General features: G+C 34.1%; 1 non-coding gene across 1 annotated transcript; it reads left to right on the forward strand.

The window, feature by feature from the left end:
• The first annotated feature begins 5,735 nt into the window (after nucleotides 1-5,735).
• LOC133820491 (small nucleolar RNA R71) lies at nucleotides 5,736-5,842 on the forward strand. The gene has a single exon (XR_009886899.1). It is a non-coding gene; the product is annotated as a small nucleolar RNA R71 (small nucleolar RNA).
• The last annotated feature ends 8,666 nt before the right edge of the window (nucleotides 5,843-14,508 follow it).

Consider the following 14,508-nt stretch of genomic DNA (forward strand, 5'->3'; position numbering starts at 1 on the left):
CATAACATGCAACAAATTCTGCTGCCATAGTGGATGAAGCTATGAGTGTTTTCAGGCGATCATCAGTTTTGGAAACACCTAAATTTTCTAAACTTGTGGTATTAATACATTTTTTCGATAATGGTGCTGGTGCTGTATGCCTATGCGTAAGTTTAGTTTGTATGAGATACTAAAAATGAAGAACAGTTCTGAATGTAGAAACTAAACATATAAATTTGTCAATAATAAGAATAATATAATAATGAGGAGGAAGAATAATTTCATATTAACAACTTAATGAATGGAAAACATATAAGATTTATTATAATTTGTTGAGTTCACTTTAATGCAAAAAGTGATGTAGGACACAAAGGTTCATAAATATAAATATTCCCGTTAAGGAGATCTTCGAATTCATTCCCGTGCTATTATCATCTTCTTCTTCTTCTTGTTTGGTGGGAAATTGGCCAAGTACTTTATGCTTATCTTTGGTGGGAAATTGGTATAAGCAAATATCAGAGTTGCGTACCAAGAAAATTTGATCTCCATTGTTGGGATGCAAGGCAAGAACATTGTCGATCGTATTTGACCTTGCAAGTAAGGTCCATGGAAACTTCACTCTACAATGCACCATATCCCATCTGGCTGCCTCTTCATCCCATGCCCAAACATTCCAAACCAAACCAAACCACCTTTCGCACAATTCCAAAAGCCGCAGCTGGCCTTGGACCACACCCAGCGTGGTGGTCCCGAAGTCCATTTGAACAGAATTCTTGGGGTAAAAATAAGAAAGAAATACCAGCCCTATGCGTCAAATATGGGTTGAAATACAAGACTCTCATTCCTCTCATCCAGTGTACTCTTGCCAGTTTGGACGAGGACACACCTTGAAACTGCTGAATGTGTCCATGAGTTAGTGTGAGGGATGAGGGTTCGGCTGTATGAGGTAAGAGAGGGTTTTTTTCACTCCACATTCCTGTTTCAGAACAAAACATTGTAATATAAAATACATCATGAAAGCAATTAGGCTTGACGTCCATTAACACAACTCTATAACTATTTTCATCACTTTGATTGCGTACTAATCCACGCCTTTGCCGGTCTTGTGGGGCCTCAGGGAGGGCAACCCACTTCTTGGTCAAAAGATTATAAATGTAGAATAGTTTTGGATTGGACTTGTGCAATAGCAAGAACAAATCCTCTAAAGATGATCGAATAACCATGTCTTCAATGGAAGGGACCAAAAATCTTGACAAACTACCACTACTACTACTCGTGGTATCACGAAATTGTAGATAGAGTGGGCGATCAATCACCATAGAATTTAAGAAAAGCGTACAAGAGGGGTACTTGTAGCAGGAACAATGTGATGATGATGATGATGATGATGATGGTGATATTTTGTGGTTATTGTTGTGAATGTGATAATATTGATAAAAATCATCGGATTGGGAATGAATAAGAGAAAGCCAACGCTTAGAGACCATGCTACACTTGATGAGGCATCGATAGTGTGGGAGTCGATGAAATATGTTAAGCAGTACATCGTCACCCAACCATTGATCACTACTAGGAGACATCATGATCACTATGCCTCATCAACCACCTACCTACCTACCACTACTTATTATTTATAATAATAATAATAATAATAATGTGTAATGTATCTGTTTTAAAATTTTAATCAACGGAGCTCTTCAATTTTCAGTATTTTTCTCTTTTATCATTTTAGATATTTTATTTCAAATCACCCTATAATTGAGGAAGAGCAATTATACGGTTAAAAAGGGGGAGTTTCCACATCTATACTAGGGTAACTTAATTTCGAAACTGTTTTTGAAAAAAATAATATAACAAAATCTAGTAAATTATTATCATATATAACACATATAAGATAATTAAATTAAATACTTCAATTTCCTTAAATGACTCTCCCATGACAACCTTCCTAAAATATCTTGCTATTGACTAAAATAAGATTCAATTACAAAATTTAAATTTAATAAATAATTAATATTTTTTTGGCAGTTTACATATCTGTACTAATATGTATAAATTTGATACTATAATTAGCTACTAAGTAGTATATATTGTACAATAAAATATTAACTTTATATATGAGAAAAATCTTATATTTATATATACATGGAAGCATTTGTTAGATAGTGTTAGTGGTAGTGGAGATAAAGTGTGTGAGAAAGAGTGTGCAAGTAATAGACAATTTTACATAGAGATGGTTAATTATGTTTTTTTAACATAATAATGTATTTAAATTAATAGTAATATATATATTTAAATTTATTTAATTAATTTTATACATAGTTAATTTATTTTTTCTTATACGAATACAAGTATATGTATTATTATATATATATTTAGATGATTAAAATATGGATATATAATTATCTAATAAAAAATTAATTATTAATATGTTAAAAATAAATTTGATTTATTAAGTTTTTATATTGTATACTTTTAACTATCGATATTTTAGTAGATTAATATTAGTGGTTGAAAAACATATATTGCTACAAAATAATTGGTAGCAAAATCTAATTAAAAATATTATAATTTGCTACCAAAAAAACTAGTAGCTAAAAATTTGAGTTTTGTTACCAAAATAAAATTATAGCAATTAATATATAAAGTTAAAAATTTTATATTTTAGCGTCAATAAATTTAGCTACCAAAAGAAAATTAGTAGCAAAAATTATTTATTAGTTGCTAATAATTTTGGTAGTAAAAATATTTTTGGTGTTCTATTTTTATATTTTGCAACTAAATTATTTTACTACCATAATTTAGTAGCAAAATATAATTAATTGCTACCAAATATATTAGGTAGCTAAAACTTTAGTATATACAAATTATTTTTCTTGTAGTGGATATAGTATCACGCAGGAATCATGTCATTTTCTTGTAGTGCATTGAAAGCCCCCTATGATGACACCACCAGGTATTGTAGACTTTTAATGTCTCTCAAATGAAGTCATAAAATCATTATTTTGTAGTAGTGCATGCTCTAATAAATATGATTACATATGAACAAAAGTATCAAATCACTATGAAAATTATCTCGAAATATGATTGAACAAAAGTATCAAATCACCATTAAAAAAATCAAATTTTGATCGGAATATAGTGGTCTGATGAACAAACACATTGAAACCCATTGGAATCACATAAAAAAAATTGATAGTTTGTGTCCGACAATCCAATTTCCTCAAGATTCTATCAAATAATTTCAACAAAGCACACATAAGAAATATTAAAATTCACTCAAAGCCAACTAATTTATTGTCATTCCAAAAGGGCATGTAAAAGTAGTCTTTTCTTGATCTTCTGGGGCGATGGGGATTTGGTTATACCCATCAAGAAAACAATAATATGCATGGCCAGCTAATCGTTCAAGCATTTGATCAATAAAAGGTAATGGAAAATGATCTTTCCTAGTAACATTATTCAACTTTCCATAATCTATGCACACTCTCCACCCCGTTTGTACTCTAGTAGGGATTAATTCATTTTTCTCATTTTCAACAACTGTGATCCCAGACTTCTTAGGCACAACTTGAACAGGACTAACCCATTGACTATCAGAAATAGGGTAAATGATACCTACGTCTAACAATTTTATGACCTCTTCTCTAACTACTTCTTTCATATTTGGATTTAATCTTCTTTGACATTCCCGAGAGGTTTTAGCATTCTCTTCTAGATGGATTCTATGCATACAGATGGATGAGCTAATTCCTTTAATGTCTCCAATGGTCCAACCTATGGCTTCTTTATGTTTTCTAAGGACATCTAACAATTTACCTTCTTGTTCTTTATCTAAAGCGGATGCTATGATAACAGGTAACGTTTCAGACTCTCCTAGAAAAGCATATTTTAAATTTTCTGGCAAAGGTTTAAGGTCTAACTTTGGAGACTCGGAAATTGTTTGAACATGATCTAAGGGTGAAAAATGTTCAACTTTGGTTTCATTTAAGGGTATAGGCTCTACCAAAGAATTCACATCATCATTAGAGTCATCAACATGCAAGTTCATACCAAAGTATTTTTCACAAAAGCCAAGTAAGTCATTTCCATCATCTTCACATATGCTATCTATCATGTTAACTTCATGCATTTCCTCACACTCAACAGATTTAGCAACATTAAAAACATTCAATTCAACAGTCATATTTCCAAAAGATAATTTCAAAACACCATTACGACAATTTATGATTGCATTAGATGTAGCTAAGAATGGTCTACCTAAAATGATAGGAATTTGAGCATGCATATTTTCCACAGGTTGAGTATCAAGAACAATGAAGTCAACAGGAAAATAAAATTTATCAACTTTTATCAAAACATCCTCTATAATGCCTCTAGGAATTTTTACAGAACGATCGGCTAATTGAAGAGTTATAGAGGTAGGTTTTAGCTCACCAAGACCAAGTTGCTTATAAACAGAATAAGTCAATAAATTTACACTAGCACCCAAATCAAGTAAAGCTTTGTTAATAAAATGATCACCAATAATGCATGAAATTGTGGGATACCCAGGATCTTTATATTTAACAAGACTCTTATATTGAATAATAGAACTAGCTTGTTCAGTTAAAAACGCCTTTTTAGGAACATTAGTGTTTCTTTTAACAGTACAAAGATCCTTTAAAAATTTGGAGTAGGCAGGAATTTGTTTAATGGCATCTAAGAAAGGGATATTGATACTAACTTGTTTAAAAACTTCTAAGATGTCATTATATTGGCCGCCTTTTTTAATTGGAAGTAATCTTTGTGGGAATGGGGCTTTTGGAATGAAAGGATGGATTGAAATTTCTTTGTTTGATGAGTCATTGAGATTAGAACTAGAAGGCTGACTCTTTTCTTTTTCTTTTTCGTTTTCAACCTCGGGTATGTAATCGGGTTTGACAATTTTCTTTCCAGACCTAAGAGTTGAAATTGATTTGACTTCTCCATTATGACTAGACTTTCCTATCTCATATTGACCTTTTGGGTTAGGGATAGGTTGACTAGGGAATGTTCCTTTTTCTCTATCAGCTAAAGCAGTGGCGAGTTGTCCTACTTGTGTCTCGAGTTTGGTAATAGATTGAGATTGATTTTGTAGAATTTGTTGGGTGGATTGCATAAATTGTTGTAAAGTATCTTCTAAGGAAGGTTTTCTTTGTTGCGGATATGGTTGATTTTGTGGGGCATGAGCTTGGTTTTGTGTGTTGTATTGGTGCCCTTGATTCATTTGGGGTTGGTTTTGTCTCCATGAAAAGTTCGGATGGTTTCTCCAATTTGGATTGTAGGTGGATGAAAATGGGCTATCATTTGGTTTCCCATAAGCATGAAGTGCATTGGCCTCCTCAGAAAAGGCTTCTTGGTAGGAAGGACATGATCGAGCATTATGGCATGGACTAGAACATATGGAACAAACATCTTTTCTTGGTTGTATTGGAGAGTTTATAGTTTGGCTTATGGCTAAAGCTTCTACTTTTCTCGCTAATTTATCTAAAGATGTTCTTAAGTCTACTTCTTCTTTTACTTCATACCTTCCTCCTCTTTTTGGTGAATTAGTTGACCTAGACCTAGGATCAAAATAATTCCATTGTTGTGAATTGACAGATAAATCTTCAAGGGCGTCCCACGCCTCTTGTCCTTGAAATTTTAAAAATTTTCCAGTATGCATAGATTGAATCATTTGACGATTAGAGGGAGTCAAACCATCATAAAAATATTTTACAAGTCTCCATTTTTCAAAACCATGATGAGGACATTTTAATAATAAATCTTTAAATCTTTCCCAACATTCATAAAACTCTTCATTATCTTTTTGAAAAAACTCGGAGATTTCTCTCCTTAGACTATCAGTTTTAGACATTGGAAAAAATTTCAACAAGAATTTATTATAAAGTTGATCCCAAGTAGTTATAGACCCAGTGGGAAGGGAATTTAACCAAGCTTTTGATTTGTCTTTTAATGAAAAAGGAAACAATCTTAGTTTGACCGACTCATCAGAAAAATTTTGAAATTTAAATGTTGAGCAAATTTCTAAGAAATCTTTGACATGCATGTAAGGATCCTCTCTATCTAACCCATAAAAAGATGGCAATAATTGAATGATTGCTGGTTTAAGCTCAAAATGAGTAGCAGAAGTAGTAGGTAAAACAATGCATGAAGGAGCATTAGATGAAATAGGTGCAAAATATTCAAGCAAAGTTTTTTCAGGCACAACATTTTCATCAACAGGATTAGCAATAGGTTCCATGATGCTCAAATTTTTACTAACACTTTCAATTTCAAACAAAGATAAACGTCTTTTTACTAATCGTTTTTTAGAGTTACGTTCCCAATGATGCATACAATTTTCACAATCAAGGCAACAAGGATAATCTCAAACAAACAATTTTCTGATGTGGAAGATCAGTTAAAACCGCAACCATAGAGCATACTTAGAATTTTTAGAGATTTCACAACAATATAATTCTTATGGTTTACTTGTCCCCAGGCCTATTTGATTCCACTTACTCGCGCACTACTAACAACTCCCCGAGGTTAATTAGTAGAGGCGGATTGGGAATTTTGTTCAAATTTCCTTTAAGCAAAAATTGCTTATGGTGAAAGGACAAGATTTAGGTTTCTCTTTTTTTTTTCTTTTTTTTTTTTCAAGTATTTTTCACAATGTTACACTAAAATATTAAAGAAGACAAAGAAAAATAAGGCAAAAATTAAATAAGACTAAAATTTAGGCAAGAGTAGGGAGACATAGCATGCCATCAACCATAACAAAATTAAGGTAAAAACGAGGAGGCACAAGTGCCATCAACTTAAACATAAGATAGAGGACTAGGAGGCAAAAATTGCCATCAACTAGCTAGGAGGCAAAATTGCCATCAACTAGTAATTTGCGGAATTTAAATAAAATAAAAATACAACAAAATAAATAAAGAAAATTACACCAAATGTTAGGAGGCACAAGTGCCGTCAACTAACAAAGATATAAAAGAAATAAAATTACAACAAAATTATAACAAAATTAGGAGGCACAAGTGCCATCGACTATAAAAGTTAAAAGGATAGATAGGAGGCACAAGTGCCGTCACTAGAAAAAACAATAAATATAGAAATATAAGTATATTTTTTTTATGGGTGGTTGAACCGTCCCAAATTTTCTTTTTATCTTTTTTTAGTTTTTTTTTTAAGTGCAAAAATTAAAATAACTAGTAGAAGAATTTACTAACCTTGAGATAATTTTCGTTTCTTTTCTTTTGCAACTCCCCGGCAACGGCGCCAAAAACTTGATGGACCCAAAACGGGTATGTTTAAAAATTTATATATCGCAAGCGCACGAATCGTCCATAAAGAATAGTGATCGTGTAAGCAAGGATGTCGAACCCAAGGGAGTTGTCTAAAATCGAAAATGAAACTATTTTAAATCAAAAATAATAAATTCTAACCTAGCTCCAAAGATTGATGAGTTTTAATATTATGAACATAAAATAAAAGATTGAAAAATAAAGCTATTTAAGAGAATAAAAATAAAGCAATAATGAGTAGAAAATAAGTGTTAAAAGAAAAGATTATTAAGATACTAGAATCCACAAAATGTAAGTTTAATAATATTTATTAGTATATTGATTCCCAAGTTTTAGTGATAGTTAAAATATTTTAAACTATCATTTTCCAAAAAGATTTATAATTTTAAGCACAAATTTCTTATAAAAAGATAGGATTTTTCTTCACTTTTCAAAATTATAATTTCAAAGCATTTAGTGTAAATCAATCTAATGAAATAACAAATAAATCAATGAACATTATTTATAAGGCAAAACATAATATTTTTGTTCTAAGCATGGATGTGTACAATTTAATGACACATCTTACACAAAGAATATTATGTTTATGCACTAATGAAGAACAAAGTGTAAATATGTTCTAACAATCTAAAATACAAGATATTTAAGATGAAAGAAATATATGTAGAAGAAAAATCCATAAACTTTGTTGTATTACAATGGAAATCAACATACAACATAAATATTACCTAGTTACAAGTTGCTTCATCATGATCTTAATAATCTTATGAAAAAGATTAGAAGCACATAACTTGAGTAGAAATTACAAAATAAAAGACATACATACTTGCAAAATGCTCTTGAAAAACCCAAATGGAAGAGAGAATGGTAGAGAGAAAATAGGAGAAAAAGATGGTAACCAAAACATTAAGCACCCCAAAAATGGTCTTGAAAGTCCATATTTATAGCCAAAGTGAGTTTATTAAAATAATCAATTTAAATTAATTAAATTGATTAGATTAATTAAATAAAATAAATATGGTATGTAGAGGTAAATTATAGGGTGTAATGATGATGTTGTGGTGAAAATGTGTAGGAAAAAGGGTAAAAAGTTGGCATTTTTGTCATAGGGGACAAAGGGACAAAATGCATTTTTGTTGGGCTCAATAAGGGAAATGGCAGCAATGTGGTGGCTGGGTGTTGGAGGGGGGGCCACGGGTTGGGCCTAGAGTGGGCCTCACGTGGTTGGGCTTTTGGAGAAACACCATTTTTCTTGTTACTTTCTTTCAAAATTACCATCTTTCCTTTGATTTTCTTGCTTTTCAAGGGCAATAATTTTCCTACACAATTAATTATAAACTAAATTAAAATTAAATATTTTCATTAATAAAATATATCATATAACTCCCATGAAAACATTAATTAAAATTTAATTTACATAACATTTAATTTCAATAAAATCATATTTTTAGTATTCAAACTAACAATACTAATTTTAAATAATTAAACTACAACATATTATAATAACATATCTATAAAAACATATAAAAATCTAGAAAACTACAATAAGACTAATACATTAAAAATTACATAAAAACTTAATAAGTTAATTAAAAACTCATGAACTAAGCAACAATTAGCATGTAAAACATGGTAAAATAACTCTATTTTGTAGAGTTATCATCAACCCATCGTGCATGTCTCTTGTTCAGCTTATGTTGTCCTTTCAAATGTTTCAAAGATTCATGATCCGTACGAATCACAAACTCCTTCGGCCACAAATAGTGCTGTCATGTCTCTAAAGCTCGAACCAATGCGTACAATTCTTTGTCATAAGTGGGGTAGTTAAGTGCAGCCCCACTTAGTTTCTCGCTAAAGTACGCAAGTGGTCTCCCATCCTGCATAAGAACAGCGCCAATACCAATACCAGAAGCATCACATTCAACTTCAAATGTGTTAGAAAAGTTAGGTAAAGCAAGTAAAGGAGCGTGAGTAAGCTTGTGTTTAATAAGCTGAAATGCCTCCTCTTGTGCATCACCCCATTTGAAGGCAATGTTCTTCTTGATAACTTCAGTAAGTGGTGCGGCGATGGTGCTAAAATCCTTTACAAACCTCCTGTAAAAGCTAGCAAGTTCATGAAAACTTCTAACATTACTTACGTTGGTGGGGGTCGGCCACTCTTGGATGGCTTTGATCTTTTCTTCATCAACCTCAATACCTGTAGCACTCACAACAAAACCTAGGAAAACAAGTTTATCTGTGCAAAAAGTACATTTCTTGAGGTTAGCATATAATTTCTCTTTCCTAAGCACATCCAAAACCGAATGCAAATGTGAGGCATGATCATGCAAACTCTTGCTATAAATAAGAATATCATCAAAATATACAACGAATTTTCCAATGAAAGCACGCAAAACATGATTCATCAAGCGCATGAAAGTGCTAGGTGCATTAGTTAATCCAAAAGGCATGACTAACCACTCATACAATCCATGTTTAGTTTTAAATGCAGTCTTCCATTCATCACCTTCTTTCATTCGTATTCGATGATACCCACTCTTAAGATCAATCTTAGAAAATACACAAGAACCATGCAACTCATCCAACATATCATCTAAACGAGGAATGGGGTGTCGATATTTTACCGTTATGTTGTTGATGGCTCGGCAATCAACACACATTCTCCATGTCCCATCCTTCTTGGGAACTAGAATCACTGGAACAGCACAAGGACGCATGCTTTCTCTCACATGCCCTTTCACCATCAATTCTTCAACTTGCCTTTGAAGTTCCTTCGTCTCCTCCGGATTGCTCCTATATGCTGGTCGGTTTGGGATAGAAGCACTGGGAAAAAAATCAATTTGATGTTCAATCCCTCGGATAGGTGGTAAACCATGTGGTACCTCCTCGGGAAACACATCCTCAAACTCCTGCAAAATAGAAACAACAACACAAGGCAGCGAAGAATCAAGTTGGTTAGTGTTTAAAAGAGCCTCCTTGTACATGAGTACAATCATCAACCGTTTTGCAATCAATGCTCGCTTAACCTCACTTGTTTTTGCATAAAAATTTCTTTGTTTTCTCTCTGATTTTCCTTCTTTGGCTGAACTCTTCTCTCTCTTTTCTCTCTCACTTGATTCGACCTTGCTCTATGTTTGTCTCTCTTTGCCCTCACGCTAATTCATCTTTTCACTCTCTTTCTTTTGCTCACTCAATTTCTTTTGATCACTCAACTTTTGCAACCTCACTTGATCTTCATATACTTGTTTTGGTGTCAATGGAGCTAGAGTGATTGTCCGTTGACGGAACGTGAATGAGTACTTGTTGGTGAAGCCATCATGCTGCACCCGCCGATCAAATTGCCAAGGTCTTCCTAGAAGGAGATGCCCAGCATGCATTGGAACCACATCGCACAATACTTCATCCTCGTACTTGCCAATTCAAAATGATACAACAACTTGCTTTGTAACCCTTACTTCACCACTATCATTCAACCATTGCAACTTGTATGGACGAGGATGTCTAAGTGTTGTGAGCCCCAGCTTTTCAACCATGGAAGAACTAGCAACGTTAGTGCAACTACCACCAGAAATAATAACACTACATGCCTTGTCTTTCACATGACAACAAGTGTGAAAGATGTTCTCCCGCTACACCTCTTCTTTTGCTTGCAAATTTAAAGCTCGTCGTGTGACTAGTGCAAGCATCTCGCCAGATTCTGCCCCAAACTCCTCACCACCCATAGAAGCATCCTCCAATGGTGGCATGTCATCAAGATCATCTTCTTCTTCGGAATCTATCTCCCCATTATCCCGAACTACCATAACTCGCTTGTTTGGGCATTGGCTAGCTATGTGTCCTCTCCCCTGACATTTGAAACACTTAATCTCACTAGAACGGGACGAAGTAGGGGCTGTTTTACCTTGAGAGGCTGTGGTTGTGGTGGCTGGTTTTGGCTCGATTTTAGGCTTGTGAGTGACATGGTTTTCTTCCTTCTTTGGATAGTTCGACAGCCAAGGTGTTGTACTTGGATTTTGTTGGATTTGTCTCGGATTTGAACTTGTACTACCCCTCTTGAGCTGCCTCTCAACTTTCATTGCCATATGCACCAAATCTTCCAATTCCACATAATGGTGTAGCTCAACTGTATTAGCAATCTCTCGGTTCAATCCATTCAAAAACCTTGCCATTGTCGCCTCCCGATCTTCTTCCACATTGGCTCTAATCATAGCCATCTCCATCTCTTTGTAATACTCATCAACACTCTTGTAACCTTGACAAAGGCCTTGCAACTTAAGGTATAGATCCTGATAGTAATGAGCTGGTACAAAATGTCGCCTCATCACCCTCTTCATATCATCCCAAGTCTCAATAGGACGATCTTCATTTCGCCTCATGTTGACACACAACTGATCCCACCAAACAACAGCATAATCAGTAAATTCAATTGCAGCAAGTTTTACCTTCTTCACTTTGGAATAGTTGTGACAATCGAAAACCAACTCCATCTTCTTTTCCCACTCAAGGTATGCTTCAAGATCACTCTTCCCTTGAAATGTGGGGATCCTCATCTTGATATTTCCCAAATTATTATCTACCCAGTTCCTAGCTTCTCTATCTCGACCATACCTCCTATGGTTACCCTCTGACATCCTATCAAGCTCTTCATCTAAATATTCCCCTTCATACTCCCTTTCACCCTCAACATCCCGTTGTTGCACCCTGTTCCTCCGTGCCCTCCATCGTGTTCCCTCTTCTACCCTATCCAACCTCTCATGTATTTGTTCACACTCCGCCCTCATCATCCTTCGCATCTCCCCCACTAATGCTTGAATTTATAGATTCGGAACCTCAGGTGGTGGAATCTCATTGCTTGCATTTTTCTCTGGATTTTGTGGCATGATGGAAATCTGCAAAATAAGGTTAGAATAATATGGAGAAAAGACCTCACCACACTCCCTCACGTGTTTCACTCAAACAATATTTTCACTCACTCAGATCCACTCGTGTTTCACTCAATTTCAATGGCTTTTACCCTCAAATAAGCTCGTATTCTTTTTTAAGCTCTTTCAAAACTAATCAAATGATATCATGGAGGATTCAAGTAGCAAATCAAACCAGAACAAACCAAACGAATATATAAATATTTTGTAAAAAACTGATGATTTTTTATACACTTGCGTGGGGATTTGGCAAAAGAGCCTCTAGGACATAAGGAACAAGATTAGAACAAAAATTTTTAAGGAAGGTTTCCAGACCTTTTTTTTTTTCCGGATCCTCTTGGTTTTTTTTTTCTTCTTCTTTCTTTTCTTTCTTTCTTTCGTCTCTTTTTTTTTTTGATTTCTCAAATGCAGATACAAGGAACAAGAGAAACAATAGAGACTCAATGCAGATTCAGATTTCACAAAAAGAAAAGAGAAAACTCAACCCACATTCGGATTTCACAATAAGAACAAGAGAAAACTCAATCCCAATTCAGATTTCACAATAAAAATAAGAGAAACCCAAGGCAAAATTCGGATTTCACAATAAGAACTAGAGGAACTCAATCCAAATTCAAATTTCACAATGAAAACAAGAGAGACTCAAAGCCCTAATTCACGTTAAGAACCCTAATTCACGATTTCATAAAGAAAAAAAATTTAGATGGATTTTCAACAACCCTAATTCAAACGCACCAATTGAACAAAGAATTGAAAAGAAAAACAAGGAAAAAGGATAGGCCAAACCGTATGAACCTAGGCTCTGGTACCAACTGATACGAACTACGCCAAAAAATGTGACGAAACCTGAACCAAATCTGGACAAACAACCCAAGAACACTCGAAATTGGAATGGATAACCGCGACCTAATGCTTAGCAAAGCACGAACCTTGGTATAGTGAAAGACGCCACAAACAGGGATGGATTTCCGTTTGATAAGTCAGGTTTGAACGCCACAAGGATCCCCTTGATAAGTTCGAAAAAGTCTCTTCAAGAACTCAAGAAGAAAACTCTCAATGTTTTTTATTAACAAAACAATCTCAATTCCAAGTTGTCCACAAGGCCTAATATAGCCGAAAATACGAGGGTTTTTTTAGACAAATAAAAATCCTAAAATAACCATAATGAAAAGGCCCAAAACAAAAGCCCAAAATGCATGTCTTTTGACTCCAAGTAACAAAAGCCCAAAATAATTAAAGGAATCAAGCTCCTAAACTGAATCAACTTTGATGAGCAACACAAGCTTTTGTTCACCCTCAGTAGTGAACTCGACCTCTTCCTGTTGTAGAATTCTCCGGACTAAGTGGTTAAGTTCTTCTTTGAATCTCCTAGCTCGCTCCCTCGTCACCGGACCAACTGGAACTTGAATTAGGTCGTTAGTCTTGATGTCCTCATCATTATTCTTACACACTTCACGTGTTTGTATTCTTGTGCCCTTGAAATGTCACACCAAAATTCCTTCTACAAGTAACAATCTTATGTGGCTCTTCCAAGACTTGTTATTAGGTACTCCAAATATAGATATATATATATATCACTACAAAAAACGTCACTTTTTCCGGCGCAAATTTGCGTCGGTAAAAGTGAGGTTTTGCGCCGGCAAAACCTAGATAGTTTTTGCCGACACAAATTTGCACCAGCAAAGGTCCGCGACGTACCCCCGTCGCTAATTTCACTTTTGCCGACGCAAAATGTAATGCGCCGGCAATAGTATCTTTTTGCGACGAAAAAATGCGCCGGGAAAAATAAGGATGCGCTGGCAAAAAATTTTGTCACGTTGTTGTGGAAAACACTTTTAGCGGCGGAAAAATGCGTACTGTTCAAAATTATAAAAAAAAATTGTAGGAGTGGATATGGTGTACAAACAAAGAGAATCAAAAAGTCGTCAACAGACCTATGCTACAGCTACACAGTACACCCTTTAGTGATCCCACTTTCTATAGAAGTCTGGTCAACAGACTTCTTATTTGTAGCTACTCATCAAAACAAAAGCATGTTTATTTGTATAACACTTTGTGGCAGCTTTTGGTTATTTTGTATATAACTTTTGTTTTATACAAAACAATTTTTTTTTTTGTATAAAAAGAATTTTGTATATAACACGTTGTGAGCCAACAATTTTTTTTTTTATATATATAAAAAGAATAATTTCTGGTAACACAAGTAGTGGCCTTGCAGTTTTTTTTTTCTGACAAAAAAGAAATAGAAAAATAATACATTTCCTAATTATTTATAACACATATAAAATCATATT

The sequence above is a fragment of the Humulus lupulus genome, chromosome 2 (genome assembly GCF_963169125.1).
Source record: "Humulus lupulus chromosome 2, drHumLupu1.1, whole genome shotgun sequence".
Classification (NCBI taxonomy): domain Eukaryota; kingdom Viridiplantae; phylum Streptophyta; class Magnoliopsida; order Rosales; family Cannabaceae; genus Humulus; species Humulus lupulus.